We start from the raw sequence: 24,185 nt of genomic DNA on the forward strand, positions 1-24,185 counted from the left end.
ATTTCAATTATTTTGGAAAAAGAGATCGAATGCAATTTGTTAACAAATTATTCTGGATAGGAAATAACTAAAGAGGAACACTAGACACTCCTAGAAATACTTTTATTCGCCCAAAGCATTCATTCTTCCATCCATCTACCAACATTCTGGCAGCTCTAATGAAAAGTAGTATGTGTTAGAAAATATAATAAACTTCTCATTATTGTAATGGACTTTGATGTAATACAGTGCCCTGAGGAAACAGATATGAATCATTGTATTACAGCTTAATGAATATGCCTTTCCAAAATAAACGAACAAAGAGAAGGATTAGAGAAATACTTTACAGAAGTAATACCTCACTGTCATAAGGATTTGATAGAAAACTATGACCGTTACATTTCCAGTTGCATCACAGTTCCGTTTTGGATGCCTCAATATAAATTGACATGCTATGCATAGAAAGCGTCCGAAGAAAAATAACAAAACCAGTCAAAGTTATGTGAAGATTCACATGAATGATTACTTCGACTATGGGCGTTTGACATCCAAAAGACAAGGTAAACAAAATATCAGGGAAAGTATGCTTTCTCAAATTGAAGCTTTGGAGTGTCCACATTCAAATTGTGGGTTTCTTATGAACTTAAAATAAGCATATGCTTACCAGATGCATGGTCAGTCCTTTTCAGCATGAGAGATGGGAACCCATTTTCATGAGGGCCATTGACTTTTTTTTTTTGCAGTTACCTTCTGCAGACTTTTTACAAAGTAGTCCATGAATCCCGTTATCCACAGCCCATGAGCTAAAAACAGCTGGCTTCAGTGAGACTAAAATGTGATTTCAAATGCAAAATAATGACTGTCAATGAGAAGAGTATCCGTCCATTTCTTTCTCTTTGCCCCACCGTATAAACATAACAAGGCATCTGATTGAACTCAGATGCAATACATTCAGGACATTTAAATTAAAGGAAATACTACTTTATTTAGTATTAACAGTAGTCAATTTGTGATTCATTGGCACATGTAACTGCCAGACCGTGGACATAACATTCCAAATTGAATATGGGTCCTCTGTGGTACTTGAGTAGACAAAGGTTTGGATTGATTCAGCTTTTCAAATCTGCATAGGAACTTTTAAGTTTTAGGACAATTCCTCAATTTTTCCTGACAAAATTATACATATAGTCTTGTGATTAGAAAGGTTTCTACCTTCTATTTATTTTCCTTTATTTTCCTTTTTTTTATCACTAATAGCAAGGTATCTTCTCTAAATCTATATAAATGTAAAAATCCTATCCTTAAATATGTTACCAGTGATGGCAATTCCATAATATCATGTAGCAGAACTTTGTTCTATAGTCAGTAGTATAAATTCTGTGGGGAATTGATACTTTGGTCTTTACTGATAAATAAGATCATATGTTTGGAACCAAGTATCAGTTTATAAATCACCATTTTTCCAGAATGCAGTTGATGTCGAAGTTCAGGATGACTAAGACATAAATGTAATATTGTCTGTTGGGTTGGTTCCATTTGTCTCTGAATATATTAAACCAATAAAGTGAGATGAATGTGTGAGGTGAGACTTTGTAAGTGCCCTGTATTAAACTACTGTATTCATGTTAGGTATGATATGAAAATAAGAAGCTACTGCCTTCTTTTCTTCCTTTGTGAGCTGTTACTTTGATACTTCTAAGTGGATAGGAATAAATGGTACATGCTTCAGCCTGTTGACTCACAGTTGCTGATTATTCTTATGTGGATAGCTGCAGTAGCATGAAGATTGATTGCACTAGCTCATAGGCAGCAGCTGCCATTTACAAATGCCAGCTAGTGCTTCCCATGGGGATTTGTGATAGAATACAGAAATAAGCCAGAATTACTTCTGTTAGCTGAATACATGCCTTTTTTGTTCGTATTTTGCAGTCACTCTGTGTGTCCCCACAATAATCTTTTTTACAACACTAGCTGATTTCAAGTAAATTTGACAAAGGCAGCTGAAATTTAAAAGGCAATTAAGTTCTTAAAAGTCGTGTCAAAATCAGTGATCAAGCAGAACAGAGAAAAAGAGGTTTTCGAAGTGTCCTGTCTAAAGGAGAGGCTGCCACATGTATTTATTATACATCAAGGAATCTATACAACCAAGAAATCTAAATGCTCCAAAAACCAGGGTTTTGTAATTATAAGATGCAAGCAATGCTTCCTTTAGCCAACCTGGTATATGTGTGTCAATTTATGTTGTGTGTCATCTTGTGATCACATAGTTGTGCTCTTTTTGTGGCAGCTTGGCATTTAAGAGGCAAGCCATAAACTAATTCCTTTCTTTTCATACAAATGCAGTTCACTTGATTTAAGATTAACAGAGAAATAATCACTTGGTGTGTTATTTAACAAGGTGTGGTCATACTGGAACTGTAACCCAAGTAGTTCTACTTAGTTTGGAACCTGGTGCAGTATTTTTAACAGTGTAAGTATACATGTGTATATAGATATATGTGTGTGTATGTATGTACATACATTTTAGACAGTGTGTATCCTATAACCAAGACTATCAGGTTGGGAACTTTCTTCAACATGTTTTGTTTCAAACAGGACATATTTCTGCCAGCTTTACACTCAGTGAATACTATCTACTGGTGACTTACGCTGTTGGTTTTATACCAGATTACTCATGGAGTAAAGAGCTAATCAGCTGGAAGAAAAAGTGCTGCCAAGTTTTTCAATTTTGTCACAAAGTCTTGTGATGTTTGTTCTTTTTTCTGTGCTAGCTGCTGGAATAAAGGAAGTTCATGAGAATCTAAGCTTCCATTAAATAGAGTGACTTGCTAGCCTTCCAGGATGTGGATAAAAGTTGAAAATATGAAGCAAATAACCTCAGGGGGTCAAGAAATGAGAAGTCAGATATAAACATTTTTCTTTCTTGAGACATTCTTGTAATATCTCATAATTTTCCAGTGTCAGTGATGAATGAATAGCAGTGTCAGAATTTCTTCCTTGACTTTAAAATTCTGTGGGGTGGCTTCAGCGAAGATGAAATATAGACATTTGGTTTTCTGCATGGAGAGATGGATCAGCATAAACAATATGTGGGGCTGAATCAACAACAAAAAGTACTATTATGGATTGAGCAGAAATATGGCCCTTCATCTATGACAGTTGTCAGAACTATTAATCTCCTTTCTGGAATCAGATTGCTGAAACTGTAGCAGTATCCTTAGCAAGTACAAGCACATGTGTCTCTGCTCATTCAAGACAAGCATTGGTGTATGGGTTTCCTGATGATGGTTTTACAAAACTTTGTGTTTCAGTGAAAGAGAAACAAAAAGAGTGAAAAGCTTGACAGAGCTAAAAACCAAGGACGTAACTTGTATGCAGCCTGGGGAATAACAGAATGGCAAAGCAATGATGGGAGAAGAAATTCAGAAATTTGAAAAGGAGCACTTTCTGTTCTTTGTTTTTGGGGAATGTCTACTCAAATTGTATAACAAATAGAATTGCATCAGACAAACTTTACTCCATCAGGTGGAGTGGAAACTGATAAAAACAAACCATGTCACCCATGTCAAACTTGGCTGTTTAAATGGTTAACATAACCTCATAATCCTATGCAAAGTGGTAATGGCTTGCTAAACAATTCACTATTTTTTTTAATGTTCTTGTTTGTGTGGACTCCAGTTCCTCAAGAAGTTAAGAGGACATGCTAAACTTTAAGAAATGTGTAATAAATTGCAGCAGTCTAAGAAACTTCAGGACCGTGCCATCAGGAGTAATGGCCCAACAGAAACAACACATATTTTAAGAAACACTATTAATCAAAATCACAGACAGAAAACCAAGTTTAATGTACTCAGCTTTAACTTCCCAGAAGTAACAGTTTTCCTCTGCTGTGAAGGGTATTTTGGATGAAGCCACCTAAAAAGAAGTTGGAGTCAAACCTTTAAACAGAAGGTAATCAGCCAGTGAAAAATTCGCCAGAACCTCTCCATCATTTCCCCTCTCACTTGATATTTTGTCTTTGGCTCATCCCCAAAAAAAATCCGTGTTTCCTGAGATACAGCTCTCCGTGGCTCCTGATGTCTGTCTCTCTCCCCCATGGACACTCTCCCCAGCGAGAGTATCACATGGATATCCTCTTTTGCATTTTTTACAGTGTTCTCATCTCTAGCTGTAAAAGATTAAATTAAAAGATGATTTGACCTGCTTTTCCCGGTCAGTGCCACTCTAGCAAGCGATACATCACTGGAGGAATGTCAACTTCATGACCCATTACTCAAATGAGGCGCCAACTAGGAAGAATGAGCTGAGAGATCCAGGATTTTTAAATTTATTGTCATGATACATCTAAAAATAAAATAGACTCTTATAGCATGGGGAGTGGGAGGCAGAGGAAAGAAAGTTTAGGAAGTCTCTCAGGTCAATCAAAAGCTTTAAATAAAGTGACTCTGGCAAGCAGGGTTTCTTTTCACATGAGATAGCTAATTCTGCTAAGTTCATTTACATCCTGAAAAAGGCAGAATCTTTTTTGTCCTCTGTCAGTGCGGCCGTTAAACTAGACTTTGGGCAGACCTGCAGCATCAGATTGGATTTGGATGGATGAAGATATACCAATCACTCCACCTTTGTGTCACCAATCATTATTCTGAAGCAAGAAAGACCAGTTTGTGACTCAGCTGCTGACCTGCTGCAGTTTTTCAGACCAGATTGTTTAAGCTGGTTCTCATTTCAGGGGAAACAGTTGGGACAGTAACGTCTCCAGAAGTTTAGTTTGACTGTCCTGTGCCTACTACAGCATGGCCATTCTTCCTGCTTCCATACTCTTTCCAACCTCTGGTTTTCCTCATGGCTTTCCTGCAGCCTCACTCTCCCTGCCCTGTGGTCTTTCTATGTTCATCTTTCCTTCTTATTTCCATTTGTCTTTTCCATAAAGATTTCCCTTGTTTCCCTTTTTAAAATTTCATATCCTACTGACTCACCTCTTCTGGGCCAGCCCTCCTGGTAACATATCCTTGAAACAAATCTGGGAAAGGAAACAAAACAAATTCTTCACAGGTATAAACTCTGCTCTTTTTGCTGGCACACTTCAGCCCTGTTGCCCCCCTTAGTCTGATACATCTGTATAAACTTCATACTCTTGCAGAATGCAGCTTTTTAAGGATTTCTGTAGCCAACAGTGAGTTAAACGAGTATTAACAGAGCCCCAAGCCTGACATGCACTTCAGGATGCTACTAAAAGGCAACTGTGGAGGAGGGAGGGCTAATATCTGCAAGCCAGGGCACAGCATTTCAAGATTTAACATAGAACCTGAAGTGTCTGGTTCGGATGAAGAAAGGCTGAAACATAACATTTGATGTAGTCAGAAGTATATCTCTTTGTGCCATTGACAGTCCTCTTTTAGGGGGCCTGATGAAAAAGTACAACCATGGGAGACACAAAAGTAAGGTACTAAAAGGATGAGAAAAGGACATGATTTCAGCCTAGTCTCTGGTGTGTGACATGTAATGTTTTGGAGTGCTCCAGCGTGGAAGAAATTCCAGAGACCCTCCAGGACTGGAGGAATTTTTAAAAAACATTTAAGGGTTCAGAGGTGCTCTGTGTTACAGTATTTTCTTTTAAGTGTATATGATTTCACAGCTTCTGCAGTACCAAGGATTTTCTTTCATTAACTTCGTATTAGATCTTATGAAGTAAAAACAATATATTATCTCACTTACATTAATACAGGACAATATAACTACAGAATGCATTTATGAATTAGTTGATCAGACTTTTGAGGGACCCCAGCCCAGTGGAATGGAGAAACACACTGTGCCAAATTCTGCCATAAATTGTACCCGTATGACTCTGCTACTGCCTGCAGTGGTTTTGGTAGGATTTTGAGGGTAGGAGAGGAGAGAACGGAATCCAGACTGTTGGATATAAAAGTCTCCTTGTACATGTGTAATGGTTCCCACCTTTTCTTCCTCATCTGTTCTCCTATGGCTCTTACTTGAATCCCAGTCCTGCTATAGCCATTGCTGGGTCATTTCACTGAGCTGCCGAGGACCTCTCTGTGCTCATTTGAGATTTGTCTGCATGGAGTTTCCTGTAAGGTTGGAGCTTTTGCTGCTTAGAAAAAGACAGTCTAATTCATTATGTTTGACCAGCACCCAGAAAAATGAAGCTTTAACTATAAGAGTGTTATTCTACTACTACTATGATAATATTAGTGATAATATTATTGGTACTACATTTTCCTATTACATTACAGTATTAAAATATGTTATTATATTATTTTTATTATTACAATAATTTACTTAGTTTCACTGTAGTGAAACCAATTTTTAATATATATATTTAAATATATATATAAAAAGAAGGAAACACTTTTTAAAAACCTGTTTTCATAGCTGCTGAAAATGGCTCATTTTCCAGGCTCTGACTTTTTGGAGGGATAATCCCCAGCACAGTAGTAAGCCAAGACACCGTAGACTGGAAACAAAAGTATATGACTCAAAAGAAAGGCTCTCATTCATGGCAGAATTACTGCAGCAGCTCACACTTCTGTGCTGGGACAAAGCAATCTCCAGAAGGGTGTGATCTTGGCTGAGAAGAAACAGTTTAAGTCCAGTCCTCCACCAGTTTTGGTTTATGGTGTCTCACGGGCTGACAGGAAGGTCAGTCCCTACGCAATAGCTCGCCTTTCCCTGAGGAGCTGTGAAAGGCTGTGCGTCGCTCGCTCCTCTGGCCACGGCCATGAAAGAAACAGGCTATCCACACGCTCGCTTGCTAATGCAGAGGTCCCAAAGCAGCTGCCGGCGCTCCCTGCTTTTTTGGCACCTAGAATCCTTTTTTGTTAACCATACCCTGTAACAGGTATGAAGCATATCTGAGCATTGGAATTTATAATGCCACAGAAGGAAAAAAAAAGATCTTAAAAATGGCAACGTGGCAGTGGAATACTTAGCCTAAACCTTAGCAAAATAATTATAATGTGATTTATAGTATGGCTTCAGGAGAGACCAAATGAAACCCTTGAGTGAATTTCACTCAAGAAGATCAAAAGTAAGATTAATGAACTGGAATTCTTTACCGATACCATTTATATTATTTCACTGGGCAGAGAGGTCACTTTTGATGCTAGAAATCCCACCTATCTGTTTATATTTTAATCCGCTGTTTTTTGTATTTTTTGTATAATTCGATTTGCATATTTATACACAATTAATATTGCGATTTATTATAGTGCGCCTAAATGTGCCAGATGCTTTAGATACTATTCCATATACACACAGTTCTCTGTTTCAAAGAGTTTAGTAGCTGGAGATGTAAGATTGCAAATGCAGGTATGGTTTTCCTCACTTTAAGTGCAGAAGTGTTTGTAGGGTTGGGCCCTGTACAAACAACTGGAAAATAGATATTGCAGACCTGAAAATTGTAACTTGCAGACTTACTTCAAGGCCATTTTTTTTAACCTTTTTGGAATTAGAAATCATTAGGTTTAATACTCTTCAAATCTAACTTTCCTTGGAGATGACTCAGGGATGTAAATTTGAGGGAAATACGTTGGAAACATCTTCTTCAATCTTCTCTCCAAAAGCCATATCAAAATATAGTGGTATGACGGGGACGCAAAAGCCCTTGTGAAAGAAATTTCCTCAGCAGGATCATGCTGGACTATGGCAATAAGTAATGAGCCTTTGCTACAGAGGTTATGCCAGGACTGGGGATGGCACATCAGGGCAGGATTTGCAAGAAATTCCCTGTAGTCCTTTGATTAATATGTCTGAGGTAAATCAGGGGTTTCTCCAGTCCTAAGAATAGCGATACTAAGGTAGTTTGGGGGGGGGGACAGCTTCACTTTGTCTTCCCCAGAGCATGAAGCACCTCCACGAATTGCAGCAGAGACAATCCCTCGCCGTTTTTCATACAGAAACACCGTTTGTTCCCCACCCACAGAGCCAAGGAGCGCCATGAGGCCTGTGCTGCCCGCAGAGCCCACTTGTCCCATCACTGCCCGTCGCTGGGCTGTTCCCCCTCCAAGAGTGTCGCTAAACCACAGCTGGTGCTCCTGTACACCATAATATCTCTCTGAAAATATTTTTGGGCGAGCCTAATGGGTTTCTGTGTGGGAGGACACGGCCGGTCCCCCGCATGGTGGTGGGCGCGGGCCTGCGGTGGCAGCTGCTAATTGCAGGGGCTGGCTGGAGCCCTGGGGCCCGGCCGGCAGGGCCCAGCCGGCACCACCGTACACGCTGCCCGCCCTCACTGGGCCTTTCTAAACATTCCCTTTTCCCCAACACAAACCAAAATAAACAGAAGTGTCCGTAATGATGATGAATGCCCACCAAAGGCTAAAATAATGTGCAAGTTTCTAATTTGTTTTTAAATATAGCGATTTTATTTGTGAAGTTTTTTGTGTGAGCCTCTCAAACACCATTAAACTCATACTCAAATATTTACAATGTGTTTATACTTACCGTGTTCACCTCTGAACAAATTGTTTGACCTTATTTGCAAATGTGTTACAAGAACTCTTAATGACAGATGATCTTTCATAGGAAATCACAACATGTAAGTGAAATTGAAGCTACGCTGCTGCCCCATGCAGTATATCAAAGCGCTCTGATCTCCCCAAAACATAAATTTGCAGCACAGCCACCCTGGCAGACCCTGGGTGGGGGTGGAGGATAGTCCTCCTTTAACCTCGAGGGCACAGACGCCCACTTCAGGGGTCAGTTTACGCCATGTGAGATGAGGGCATTTGACGTGCAAAGCCTGCGAGGCTGATGCTACCCAGTCACTCAAATCACATAATTAATGTGCTTCTGGGTTCCAATAATAAACAATTCTGATGTCTACTCGCTACAGCCAAACTTCCCGGGCTAAGTAAACAGCTCTTTGCTTAAAAATGGCTCTTATCCAAAATGAAGTTTTTCAGCTATCAAGCAATCCTGCTGTGAGTTTATATTTCCATGGGTGGGGGGGACCAACTGGTTTAGTTTCCCACTGATTATGTTAAGATTGAAAGAACTCATTAAAGACTTATTTATGTTTCTGTACCTATAAATTTTATGCCAATGTTTGCTCACATTATCTCCAGACACAGTAGTCACACTTAAACCATGTCATTTTAGCTAACTAAATATTATTCTAATTATAGAACTAATGGAAGGTACAGAAAACAAGAAAGAAAAAGTGAAGGAAAATTAGGATAATTCAAAATATGCCTTTTTATAACTGAATGGCTAAAAACCAGTCATCAGAGAGCAAGAGGGGGCATACTCCTCATTGTGTGTCTTGCCCCATTGAGGAACTGCAAGGCTTATTAGCAAAGCATTTCCCATTTGCCAACAAATTGTTTTGGTCAGACTCTTCTTTCTTTGCTCAACAGCTTTACCAGCTGAGCTCTTAATAGAAGGGATGCACAGCAGGGAAGCCTCTCCTTCCTCAGGTGACACTGCGTGCAGCTTATTGGGTGAGAAAAATGGTGACGGGCATCCTCTACCCAGTGACCCAACCCAGTCCTTCCATCCACAAGTTTTGTGTTGAACTATTTCCACGGATATCATTGAAGTTGCTGTAAATCAGCAATCCTGATTTACAATATCTGCGTCCAATAAAAGAATCAGGCCAATTACAGTTCTTCGAACAGGAGCCTAAGCAATGTCTGTTCCCAGTTTACACACAGTCTAGACATCATTCTTCAGCCGTCCTAAAGCCTTTCGGAGAGGACAATATTTCATAGTCATGTAATCATTGACTCTTTGTTGACATAACCAATAAGAAAGTCAATTGGTGTCAGCTGTAGTGGTGATTTTGTGATGGGAACATCTGCCCAATTTATTCCTGATGAGACTTAGTCTTGGTCACTGTTAATTGGGCTGGGATGAAAGCTCCAGATCCTGTTACAAGTCCTTTGAGTAAACTAGTTACTCATAATTTTTTCACATAGTTTATCTCCTTTGATTTGCAAAATTGCTTCCACTTGATGCTTTGGGCCCAGATGCCTTTTGAGTAATAATAAACCTTTGCAGCAAACCCCTGACAAACCCTAGTGTTCCTTTCTACCTATCCTGATAATTTAGGAGATACTGTATCTTCCTCAGCCCTTCACGGTCTTTTAACTCTTCATGTCTGTTAATTAATCATCCTGACACACAGAGTTCTACCACACCAAAAATTGTTGTAAATATCCTATATAAAGTTCTCAAATAGGACTAGCAACTAGGGATTTCGGCTTTGTTCTTTTATCACACATATGTTTTACTTTGATGTAAACACTGTTTCAAAAACAGTAAAAAGAGCTTTTTCATGTTATGCATAGATTATTCCATAAACATATACATCCTGTCAGACACAGTAATAATTAGAAATAGCTGTAGTTTCATTGCTAACTCCGTAATACTTCAAACTGCTTAGATTTTAAAAAAGCAAAAATCAGATGCACATCTTTGATTCTGGGTAGAAACCCTTTAATTTCAGTTAATTTGCCTGTTGCTAGGACTCACTTAATGCTTATAAATATCACTGAAATAGTAAACTCAATAAGCTCATTAAATTTTTAAAAATTTTACAACAGTAAAATTTCACATTCAAAATTCGCCTGGGTAGAATGGTTGAAGTTGTTTAAATTTGAAAATGTTCCATGTAAAAATTAACAGTGAAATTCAGTGACGTTCTTACAATGTTCCTGATTTTTTTTTGTTGTCCCTAAAGACTTTTTGCTATTCAGACAAACTGATGACGTGTATAAACCTCTGTTGTATCATGTGATTGCAGTCAAAGAAAAATTTAACATCAGAAAAAAAAATTAAAAGCCTTTCAGGAGGAGGATGCATTTAAATGAGTCTTATGTTCCATGCAGCTATGTGGATAAGAACATTGGAGCACCCTGTTAAACACTGACACATTTATTTTTAATTAAACATCTCTGAGTGCAGGCAGTACTAGATGGTCTTTTGGTAACAACGGCAAAGTTTAAAGGTTCTTACACCTGTTCATGCAGTGAGCGTATCTTAGCTTCTCATCACAGCAGTGCCAAATAACAGAGAAGTAAAACTGTGGGGTTTTTTTCAACCTGGCCATCACAAGTAGTAGCAGGTTAATTTTCATCATATTTAATGGATCAGGTTCAAAACTCAGCGAACTCAACAAAAATATTCACAGTGCATTCAGGATGGATTAGGCATTTTTATATTGTCTGCCATTAAGGTTCAGTCTGGCTACAAGGAAATCATTTTGGGCAACCTTGAGACCTCTGCAAAATGCTGTAGTTCCAAGTTGCGTTTCTCCCTTATGGATCCGCAGCGCAGAGCCACGCACTGTGGGAAAGCGTTATGTCTTACCATTAAGCCAGGCAGAGTCTCGTGGCTCTAAACTGGATGGCTTCATCTGGCCATACCTCATCTGTTCAGGGTAAGATTAGGGTCTGCGTGTCAACAGCCCATTGTGCTTGCCAGCTTTGGGTCTTTCACTTTCAGCCCCCCCTTTTTTCCTTACCTCTTTTATAAGCAAACTTTTCAGGAAAATTCTGCTTTGCAAGGAGTTTTGCCAAGTGACATGCTTAGTGAACTGTGTTACCCTGGATAATTAAGAAGAGCTAAAAACCAGGTTTATTACAACAGCTTTAGCTACAAAGCTATTTTGACACTGTGTAATTATCAACAAAATAATCTCACACTGATCATCTTTCAACTTTTATTTTTGAAATACATTAAATGAACTATTGCTAACGCTAATGGCTCTGAAGATTAATGAAGTGGGTTGGGGAAGAAATTTTTTTTTAAATACAGATCAAGAAGTAACCTTTTCTGCCAGATATTTCTAATGCAACTCTAGGAAACCAAGTGGCTCATCATCTTAATAATCAGATTGGCTCAGTGGGAATTTCTAGTACAATTTTATCTTCTTCAAAATTATACCAGCTATAGAACAGACAAAAAAAGTTTTTCTTTGATGACGTTGCAGCTACAGTTTTTAAAAACATTCAGATGGATATCAGATAGTCTGACTTTGATGAGTCTCACAGTGTGCCTGGGACTTTCCTGTATTTGAGATAATATCACACATGTCTATCATTGAAAGATACCTTCTCTTTAACTCTCCTTTGACAAACACAAGATCTGATCTTCTTCCTCTTCTCCCCTCCCCTTTGAGGCCAAGGAAATTCTTCCTATTTCCTCTGCTAGCATTCAAGTATAAAAAGTATTTCAGCTGTCAGGTATGCAGTGACGTCTCTCTGATTCAGCATTTTGTGCTATAAAAATTTAGTACTGTTAAAATGAATAATGATCCCAGGATTCTCCCTGCTGCTTGGCCCTCCCCTGCAAGCGGTGCCAAGCCTGAGAGGGTAAACCAGAGTTTTCCCAGCTTGTCAATCCCCTCTGAGTCCTGAGCTGTCCTGAGTCAGTGGGATCTGGGGTGCCCTGCCACTTCAAACTGTAGTGTTTTTATGACCAGATGGAGTTGTGATTCAAATACAAAGAGGTGGCAGGACCCCAAAATTTAACTAAGCATCTTAATAGATAAGTGGATAAATCACTGATTACATGCTGTCAACGGCCCATTGTTCATTGTTCAGAAATAAATGCCCCAAGCAATCCTTCAGCAGTAATGATATCAGCAATACTTATCAGAAGCAGACTGATAACTTTTGTATGAATGGCTCTGATAAAGACCCTGCAGAGTAGAGCAATTTAGAGAAGTGGAACGAACAAAGAGGTGTATGGCTTATCTTTTGTGGCATTTTCCATGGTTTCAGAGTATCTGACAGTGGAGCCAATGGGAATATATACTTTCCATGATAACAGTTACGTATGTGGCTTGCACTTTCGATGTCTCCATTGGAGCACGAAGTCTCCTGTCTGCTGACACAGGGCAGGGCAGCTCTGGCACATGGCATCAGCCACCACTTCAGCTATCCTGGCCACAGAGTGCCAGGTGATTTAAGGCCCTGTCTTAGGATGGCTGTTTTCCACAGCTGCACCCATTGGTCTCCAGATAAATGCAGTTTGGTTTTCTGTCAATAGTTATCTCAGTCCCAAAACAGGAGCCATAGGGGAAACCCCAAGATTTGCCATTTGTCACTATTCTGACTGATAGAGCATTGCCTTACTTTATTTGCACCATGCTGTGGATTTCCTGTAAGGAAACAGACATTATTTTAGTCCTCATTTTTATGTGATGGCCCCCATGTTATGCCCATCCTTATCCCTCTCCCTGCCCCTCCATCAACAGTGTGTAAAGATGGAATAGGACCTGGAGCCTACTTTGCTGATAACTTAAAATAATCTTACCTCACTTCTTCATTTACAAGAAAAATATTGAGATCACTGGGAAGGACTCTCATTTCATCTGTGCCATGTGAAAAAAGTGGAGCTTTTCTCTCTCCCTGCCTATCAAAACCTATTCTTGCTCTTTCTCATTCTATCTGTGCCACCTTCTTTCCCATCTTCCTTTTTTTTTTTTCACTGTAGGCTCTTTCCTGTGCTCATTAACACAGTATCTGGCTCTGTGAAGGCTTGTTTTTGCTGCCTTTCAAATAATTGAAAACAATTTACTATGCTGTCTGAATTTAAGTTTGTACCTACTCCAGAATGAGCTTTCTTGGTATTGCAGTGTGGTAGAGCAGTTTCATAAGAGCAAAAGCAGAGTGCAAAGCCAAGAAGTGTTTTATAAAATAGCCTGGATTGACATGAAAATAATGATTCTTCACTCTGAGATGTAATGCTCTATAACTAAGCACTTTGAGAAGCGTTTTGGAGTGGAGTGGATACTGCAGCACAAAGAACAGTCTTCTAGTGTTCATTGGATGCCTGCTTGTGAAAGACCTTCTCATCAGGTCCTAAGAGCAGATATAGAACTCCTATCTGAACCACAGCTAATGTCCAGATTCCTGTCGTTATTGCACTGTGGAATACACAAATGCAGATACAGCTCTACCCAGAGTAATTCAGTTCACACACACACAAATTAAGTAATCAGGATGATTTATAGTATAAATTAAGCTGAAAGCTTAACATAAAGTGGCTTGAGGAAAGCTTCAATAGAGACTGCATGTGAAGCAGGATAAAGCTTCATTTGACCTCTCTACTGGTTGAACATTGAGCATAGCTGTGTTGGAGCTAATATCCTTGCATGCTTATGTGACTGATAAACAGAGCAATCTTACATCCTAGCTTATGAGAGTAAAATTATTAGTCAGCAACTGCCTGTTACCTCTTTGGGCAATAATAAGCACCTTTTTTTTGATATAAGCAGTTACCAGTAGTCTGAAAGGTTGTATTTTTCAAACATATCTTTGGTGCAATAATCTTGCTAGACAGGTTGAGCCAATGCTTTCCAAAGGTAATGGCAAGTCCTGCACTGATTTCACTGAATTGAGGCTCAAACCCCATGTTTCCATATATGAAAATGGGATTCCTCATTGCTGCCGGTGACTGTGTGAACTATTACTTCTGTCTCCTGGTTGACTTTATATAAATATGGTGTCAGTAGAATAAGCTAACTTTTACATTTTGATCAGGAATTTAAAGTGCAGTTAATAGATATGGAGGTAAATGGAGGATACCTTTGTTCAAACTTCCAGGTATGGTTCTCGCTTACTGAAAGGAATGAGCTGTGGAGACTTCATCCCTTTTGCTTTTTCAGGCGGGTGTTAACTATTCCAAACAGCTGTCTGCAATATGCGTGGCCCCATATCTCATGAGAGACATTTTTGATACCCTCTGAGGTTAAGGTTTCGAAAATGTTATTGAAAAAATGTCCCTACTTAGAATGCTCTTACTTCGAATAGTTACAAAAAGGGAAACCCATGCCCTGAGTTTGAAATCCACATGTTACTCTCCATGTGGTTCACACATGTGTAACATAGGCATGTTTTTATGAATCGTTTGTATATTCCTTAGCCAGACTCCTGTGTTTAAACAAATGTGGAAACAACCAAATACAGCTGTATAAGGAATTTTTTGTTCGTAAGTAGGATCTATAGATTTTTAAAGCTACACTTTGAGTAATAAAGAAATTGTCCATACTGCTGGAATGTACTTCATGCCTTGATAAAATCTTTCATTCTTTTGGTCTGGAAAGAAAAGACCTACGAACATTATAATGATGCCAACTTAGCGTTACAAGAGCTAGTAATAGTCCAGGCTGAAGGTGCTATTCATTATTAAGATATCAAAACAGGCCTGTCTACTTGGCAAGAACATTGGATCTGGTGGTGTTTCCAAAATTAATAACATCTTATTAAATGAAATGCTTCAGACCTTGGGACAGTTGAAGACTAAAAAAGACTGAAAAATTAAATACAAAATGTATGGCATTTGCTGGCAGTTCCCTCTGAACATTTTTCTATCCCTTCCCCTTTCTTTTAGACCATGAAAGGAATAGCTTTGGATGGTTGCAGTAGCATATGAGAAAGTGGCCTCATTCCTTGTACTGGATGATTTAAAATATTATTTCCTGAATTACTATACTCTGAATCATCCAAGAAGTAAAGACCTAAAAGCTGAATGCATAACCGCTTGCCAAAATAAAGTGCTGAATTTGGACAATGTGAATTTTAGGTGTCAGATGTAAGATGGTCTACATGATAAATTGTCTACTGTCTGCTCCACTATTAATTTGATGAAAAGATGAATCAAGTTCTATATTGCCAATACAAAGAAAGGGAATTGCGTTTTACTGGCATACCATTCAGTCTTATTCCTTGGTCTCAGTCACAATGCCAGTGGTGTTCTGCTCCCAATAGACGTACATGACTGCTTGGAAAAGAGTAATTTCTAACCTTCTCAAAGGGGTACCACACACTACCTTCCCAACAGTGTCTCTGCCTGTGCCGCAGACCCTTATGTTTCTTCTCTGCTGAATTCACGTCCAAAGAAAGTGTTGCATGAACACCCAGCATGTTCATCACCAGGTTTGGCAAGTAGGACAAAATTTCTTATTCCTTTCTCATCTTATTTTCCCACTGGGAATATAGTCCTGGACTCGTCCTCCTCTAGGGTCTTTCAAGAAAACTAACAAACAAGCATCTTTCACAGACATTATTATTTTTGTTTAAATGAGGTTTTAAAAATCTGGTTAGTAGCAGATTTCCAAAAAAGTAAAAGTATTTTTTTTCTACAGGGTATTAAGTCAACCCAAAACATACATGCCCATGTAAGCCCAGTTGCTTAAGCAACATTAAGCATTTGTGTCTAAAGTGTAGTTACACAATTCACTTCCAGAGAAGGGTGACATTTCTAAACACTTCCGAGTTATCATAACATGGAGATTTGTGCCTTTGAAAGCAGTCAGTTTTACATAGTCCAATGTGCACTCTTTGTTGAGTAAGGAAATGCAATTCTTCAGGTGCAGTATTAGATATGAGCCATGCTGATGTGCCATTTTTTAACCATCAGCATTTTTAATAGTAGTTAATACGTACCGGGGCAAATAGATCCACAAGGGTTAGACACTGACAAATTGTTTACTCGAAGTTAAACTGGCAAACTCAATCTTTCAGAAGGAATTATGCCTGATGCTTTTTCACCATGTGGTACACCCTACATTTCACTGCAATTATCACCGACAGTTTTAGGAATGTGCGCTTAACTGAAGGCATGAACCTTCTCCATCCAGTTGTGTGGAATTCAAATCTGTATTTAAATTGTTCTAGAAATAATAATATCACTGGTTTAATGGAGGAATTCTAGCCTTGCATATGAATAATGGATTTTTCCATTCCATAGATGCATTATGAAAAAAAGGAATGAGAGGAAAAAGGAATGGAGAAAATTTTAAGAGATCCAACAATTTTAACATTTAGAAACCCTGTCTGAGGTGTTACTTAGCTCTTTTTTTTTTGATTCTACTTAAAAGATTTAATTGAGAAAAAAAATCATTTTAAGAAGAAAAGCCAAAGAATGTGATTTTAGAAATGTCCTGATTAAGAGTTTTTACTTTTGTGGATATTTTTTCTAGGGTTTGGGGTTTTTTTTTGGCTGAGGTGTTGCCAAAGCAGATCTAGATTTTGTATTCCTTAGGCTGCACTTTTAGTCTGTGTATCTATGTCATACAGTTCTGTTTTCATCCAGTGTTATCCAGAAGATGGAGAAATGTAAGATACCAAGAGGCTAAAAAGTGTCCTGACACTGGTACCAAGTGAGAATGAATGAGAGAATTCCCCAATTTTTTCCCAAAAGAAAGAAAACTTCTGATTTCTTCAGAGGAACCTAGTTTATAAAGTGTGGGAAAGAAGAGTTTGGTCCCCTGACAGAATTAGCTTCTAACATAGTTTCATTTTGCTTTGCTAAACTTTTTAGCAAGGACTTGCACTGCTGAAAAAATCTTGCCAAAAGGAAAAACATCACTCCATTTTTCACTATTTTCCTCCTTCACTTGTGCTAAGATAAATTTGAAAACTCTGAGAGCTGGAAAAATAAATATAAAATAAAGCCTCTGTACATCTTCACCTACAGCAAATTCACCAATGAGGCAAACATTAAACTCAGTAAATGTAGTCATCGGTTCCTGTGTTGCTAAAGCAGTCAAAGCAGCCAGAGCTAATCACTTGCGCTGGCCTGAGGTCTATATAAACATCAGTAGAACAGTCTCATATAGATCTGAGGTTGGGACCGATTCAACAGAAAATTTAGTGAGAGACATCTTGTTGGATTGCTGGCAGGATGCGCAGAGTCAATATTTGTAATCGTAATTAGTTCTGGAACTGAGACAAGTGACTTGATACACATGTTATGGCATTGTCCTTTAGGTCTTTCCTTTTGGAAGTAAATAGTTATGTTAATCTAATCTTGCACAAAGTCTCTTCCTCTCAGTCCTAAACTTCTTTTATAAGGGAATTTGTATAAGTTACCAGCTGCTCAGAGGACAGCTTCTTCCTAACAAGTGAAGTATTCCTGCTAAAGACAGACAAAGCTAATAAAGACTGGTTGTTAAAATTTAGTAGTAAGATTTAAAACAAAAAAGTATGCTGCAGAGTAACATTGAAGAATACGTTTTGTCAATCAGAACCAAACACTTTTCAAATAAATGCTAGCTAGACATGTTAGGAGGCCAGCTCCTTCCCTTTGGAGGCTCTTTCTGAGACTTCTACTTGGAGACTACAAAACCAGATGGAGGGAGTATGATCATTTAGTCTGACCCCTAGCATAATTTAGACATAGGACTTTCGTAATCTGTTTCTCATTCAAAAAAAGCATCTGATTTAGAAAACATTCTAGTCCTGATTTAAAATGGCCTGTGATGGGAATTCACTATAACCTTATTAAGCTGTCCTAGTGGCTGATCAGTCACTGTAGAGAATTTGTCTGGCTCCAGTACTCAGAAAGTTAAGCTTCTTATAATTTGATCTTTTTCAACTCTGAAGAATTACATTTGTGTTGCCAAGCAAGTCACCCTTTTATATTCTCCTTGACACAGGAATCTGTTGAGTTCCTGAGTGTTTCAGTAGAAGGCAAAAATTTCAATCGTTTTCTTCATTTTTCCAAGTCTTTTCTGCACTCTTCATGGTTCCTCAATACTCAATACAGAGCTGGACACCAGTTCCAAAAGTAAATGTATGGTGACTTTCCTTGTCCTGTTTATTAGTATTATGTTTCTTCATCTAACCCTCAGATAAATGAACTCTCTCAGCTGTAGCAGAGCATTAAGGACACCTCCAGACCCAAGTATTTCCAGAGCTACATCTTGCCAGATGTAGTCTGCTGTCTTGGCAGCGTTCACTTTGCATAGCTGGGTGTCCTGCTCTTGGCTGTACTGGAATTCAGATTTATAGCCATACCTTTTTCGCACAGCAGTCCAGGTGACTGTATCTGTGACCTGGTTTCAAAAGTATTTGCTTTCTGTGTCATCTTCAACTTTCTCATCAAGTAAGCAGTCAGGGGTATGACTGCTTAAGCTTGTTTCAACTCTGTAGAACTAAGAATCAATTTTCCTTTTCTCATTTCTCTTTGGAGACCTATTCTGTTGTCCAGTTTCAGGCTATTTCATAAGGCTGTATAAATTTGGCAGAGTGCTCATTTCTTATTCAAAATGTCACTGCATATTAGCATAAAAAAGCTTTTATAAATCATGCTATATTACACTGATACTGCTTTTCTTAGCCAGACTTGTTGCTTCTTGCCTCTGTCTTTAGAAAAGGATATTAGACTTAGGTTTTTCCTTTAGCTAGTTGACACTAATTAAATAATTTTCCTTTGCTTCTTTACCTGTAAAGTGTAATGCTGATTATTCAGACCTATTTCTACTGTGTCTCGTTCACCATGTTTAAATATTGGCATAGGACTGGCTTTGTCCATCTCCAAGTAGTTTCTGCAAAGTATCACAATTTCATAAAAATCTAGAGTTGTGTTGAAGAGAGTTCACTTGCCTTTTCTCTTTTTAATCTCGTAGGAGGTTGCACTGCTAAAAATGTTCAACTGTTGTAATTGCTATTTATCATGTTTACTTGTGTAAGGAAGTTTATTTTGCTTTCATTGAATGGTAATAGGTATATCAAACCCAAAGACAGCACTCTCCAAATATAAAATTATTGAACATTTAGTTATAGGCCAATTGTTTGTATTACTGCCTTTATCTGTTCCTTTATTTCATACAAAAAACCCACATAACTCAGAGAGCTTATACCTCAACATTATGTTTTAGGATCAATTCCACCTTTCAAATTAAAATATTACATCTGTGATTTTTAAGAAGGAATTAATGAAATGTTTAATTGTATCTTAAGTGCATGGGTTCAAAATGATTTTCCAGACATGCATACTCTCTCTTTCTCTGGAAAAAAATACAGTTAGGGCTCAAATGCTGCCATGAGCTCCATCCCAGGCCTTCCACTGCAAAAGGCAGCACAAATTTCTTACCCGTTGATTTGGCCAGAATTTCATGCTCTTTGTTTTGTTCTCTGTTTCCAAATCTGTCAAAACGGAGAACCACAATAAAGATATTCCTGATGTGGCAATCCAGCTGACATTTAGTGTCACAAGATTTCTCTTTGGGTGCTTGAGAGCATTCTCAAGATGGGAGCTGCACTGGTTGTCAGCTTGTCGTGTCTATTGTAACCTGTGTGATGGGCATGGGGTCGGTGGTGAACCCGGTGCTGTAGCTGTGGAAGAAATCCAGAGGTGTGGGAACCCCCTGGGAGCAGGGGCTGCAGTGCTTGGGAGCCACAGAGCCCCTTGTTTGAGGGCTGTGGAGTATTCAGCCTGAGGAGCAGAATTCCTCCCCATTCTGCAACAACCGTGATTGTATAAACATACAGCAGGTCCTGAATAGGTTATTCAAGAGGTAAATACTCTTTTATAACTTATTTAAACTCTCGTGCTTTCCCTTAGGGCTGGTGATGATTTGGGTCAGAGTTTTGTGTGGTAACAACAAAAAGAAACTTGGATGGTGTTTTGGAAATAAGATAGCCCATCTATTTCTCTAGGTACCTTTACTTTCAGATGTTTAATAATAACTTCAGTCCTCAGCAGGCATTCAGATTGCTTATCGACCTGCAACGAAACCAAGAAAAATAGAAACAAGAAAAATGAACAATTCAATAAGCTGTAGATAAAACTCACAACTAGACTTCTTTCCAAATGGATTCCATATGGTGAGCGAGATTCTGCTTTCCATTACATGAATATAAATCTGGAGTTACTCAGCTGATTTTGCTGGGGTAACTGCATTGAAAACAGGCAGCAGAATTTGGCCCAACGCGTAGAGATACAGCTTATCCTATTGTTGTTGATGTTCTTGCAATGCACCAATATACTTGCAAATATTCAGTTCTGTCGCCACATGTTAAATGTTCTAAAACCTTTATTTTGCACTTCATGGGTTAGCAATATTTGGGCAGCTTCAACACAGAGTCAAGGTGCTCCTGGAACTTGTTGTTTTCTTTGCTAAATAGCAACAGTATCTGCAATGAGCTGAGGATAAATGCCTTTTGGAAAGTGAGCGTGGGAGCCATTTGATAGTAATCAGGAAAACAAGAAGAAACTCTAAACCTTGATTCTTCTCTATGCATGAGAAAAAGTTAAATAACTTCCTCCTCTTTTTCCAAAGCCCAGCAGCCATGTTCAAAAACCCAAATCGCATGCTTCTAATAGAAATCTCAGCATGGTTTAAAAAAATTAACAAGTGTTCATTAACTGAATGTGCTAGGGTTCAGACAGACAACTGAGTTATAGCAACTTAATAAGTTACTGCCTGGCAGCAGAGCTGCAGTAACTGTTGGTTACTGGCCATATCTGTCTTAAGTCTGTCCCAGTTGTAAGCTGATATAACATAGTTTAAAAGTCAGTGAGTTTTAATCCTAGTCTTTCTGCCTCCAACTCCACCAGTTTGAGAGCATTGATGCTGCACTGCAACTGATTGGTGGTGACTCCATAGATCTCTGTCCCTTCTAGTGGCCAAAACATAGTAGTTTTATGAATTTAATACTGTATACGAACTATTTGCTGATTGCTGAGCTATGACTCAGTCCCTGCAGAGCTGGAATTAACTACCAAAACGCCTTGAATATTCCTTATGAGTCAGATTCTGTGAATTTTTATTCACATAATTCACGTAACTAGCTACATTGAGGGCAGCACAAGCATTGGAGACTACAAGCCCATGTCCATGCACTAGCCATGAGATCTATTGAGTCTGTACAGTATCTTTGCCAGTGAACCCTAACACATGTAATTCTGTGTCTGTCAGGAGCAGTACCACACCAGCAGTAGGAGGCTTTCCAAATGTTTGCTGGAGGTTAGAAGATAATGCTGAGAGGAGGCTATAGAATGGTGGAATGGCTCCTCTGAAACACGTCGGAAGTTGCTGGTAAGTTTTTTTGCCCCTGAAAAAAAAACCAAAAGCAATTTAGAAGTCACAAAGCAATCCAAAAAGGCAGCAGGAAGGATCCCACTCTGGGGTTGAATGACAGCTGATGGTCCCTTTCAATGAATGTTTTATTTCCTCAGCTTCTTCTCATCCTATCTCTAAGTTGAGGTTGCTTTTTGTCGCCCAGAGATCAAAGGGTGTACAATGTACAGGCACTGATTTTAACCAAAGGAGCTTTAGAGAGTGTCTTTCTTCTTGCTTTGTAAGTTTAACTAGCTTTAAAATGAAGGGTTTGTGTCTCTGCTGAAATAACTCATACTGAAATACAAATGCAATTGAAGAAACTGAATTTTCGGTATCTGCTTAGACGCAACTCCAGATGCCATTAAAAGAGACCAGATGTCAAGTATTTTCTGTTATATTCTAAAACAAGGGGCAATAAAAGTTTCTATTTGACTTTACTCATTTTAACCTAATGGTGAATCACTGTGCAGATATGCCCACATATTTTAGCAATGTAATCATGACATAGGAGGTATGGATGCTCTACAGCACCATGATAATATCAGCATGTCCAAGACAGTGTTGAGGGAAATGATCTCCAGATTCTCTATCTTCATCGTTCTGGTCACAGATGAAGACTTGTCTTGACAGATACACAGGACTGAATTTTCCCACAGTTTCCACCAAAAGAGAATGGGAACTGTGTGCAGTGTGGGGGGGCAGGATCACTCTTGTTGCTTATTCCATGTCACTTATTTGATTTTAACAGGGCTGAGTTCATTTATATGCTCATTTTGATTACTGAGAAAAGTACTAAAAAGGAAAGGCCTTTACAGAAGAGCGACCTTCAGGTTTACCTCTCACTTATCTCCTAACGTAGCTCCAGCCTCTGTGAAGTGCTAAAGAAAGTTCTTCATTTAAAACACATGAATCCTTGGACAAGATTGCTGCCATGCTTCAAGTCGAATACTTGCTTGAAGATTGCTCTGGACCAGAGCCCAAACGAATTGATGGCAACATTCTGTCAGATGGTGCAAATCTGGTTCATCAGGGTAATGCTGGGATACATGTCTCATTTTGCAAGTTTTCCAGAACTTCCCAAGAATATTCCATTTCCATCAAAAAAATGCTTGTGAAGTGAAATCACACAGCACCACATTTGATAGCTTTCCATGAATGTGTTGAAAACATATATCTGGCCTGTCACCGTAGGGCGGGTCATTCTGCTTTCGATGGGATAGTTCCTGGATTTACAGCTCGTACCAGGTGTGCGCCGGTTAAAATTTAGGTGGAACTTTACTGATACTGTATATTTCTGAAGCAGATAAAACAGAAATTAAAGAACCTGCCAGTTTTGTAGGAAGAAATAAGCATTTCCACAAAATGACATTTTCCATCTGTTTAATTTTTTTTGTGGTGTTTGGGCTTTTCTGTGGTTTTCTGGAGCTTGCTTTGTAACACTACTAAGAAAGTTGGTGCTTCAGGCTTCCTGGGTTTCATGAAAACCTTTGTTTTGGCTTTGGTTTGAATGAGTTCATACTCAGGAATTCTGCACTGAGGGTTAGGGTTCAAACCCCAAATCTCTAAGCAATTCTGTGCTAAAATGATTGAGTTTTATGCTGTTTATTTGTTGGAACCAGGGAACTTTCACCCAAACCATAGCCTCACTGAGGACTCAATTGAAACCTGACTCTGCCTTTGCTAAAAAGCATCTCGTTTTTCTAGCTAGGTATATAAGTGAACAGCACAGCCCTATCTGAACACTTCTCACTCACAGGTAATGTTATCTCATAACACACCACCAAGGTATGAAAATATTTTCCCTGACTCATGTAGAGCTGGAAATGTTGGTCTGAGTAGATGTTTATACGTGTGGGCATACACGGACAGAAACTTGCCCATGTACTGACCTGGATGGATGATGCAAGTTTGGATCTGAAAGCCACAAAGCTGAATTTTCCTGATGCCAGAGTTGTCCTGAAAGGGCAAGTGATAGTCACATGCAATGCTACAGTGATGTGGCTATATGATTTTTACCCAGGATCTGGCTTGTACCTTGGCATCTCAGAGGGCTATTTTGCCTGCCTGTCTGTTCTTGTGTGGTGCCTCACACAAATGGTCAAGTTGGGAGTCACACTGAGGCTTGCTGTCCTGAGTCAGCGTCATCCGACATTGCACCCACACGGCCATCCTGTCCTCCTCGTCTCTGCCGCTCAGCTGCAGAAACTTCAAGTCTGAAACCTGAAACTCCTGGGCCAGCCATTTTTGCACAGCTCTCTTCCTTCACAATCCGTCCATTTGGGGAAGGAATGAAAACTCGCCGTCTGTCTCCTCCTAAAAACATTTCAAACTTTCACTTATCTTCACTTAGTATAACTTGCCTGACTGGAGCGGGAGTCCAGGCAGTCCT

The sequence above is a fragment of the Nyctibius grandis genome, chromosome 1 (assembly GCF_013368605.1).
Source record: "Nyctibius grandis isolate bNycGra1 chromosome 1, bNycGra1.pri, whole genome shotgun sequence".
NCBI classification, from domain to species: Eukaryota; Metazoa; Chordata; class Aves; order Nyctibiiformes; family Nyctibiidae; genus Nyctibius; species Nyctibius grandis.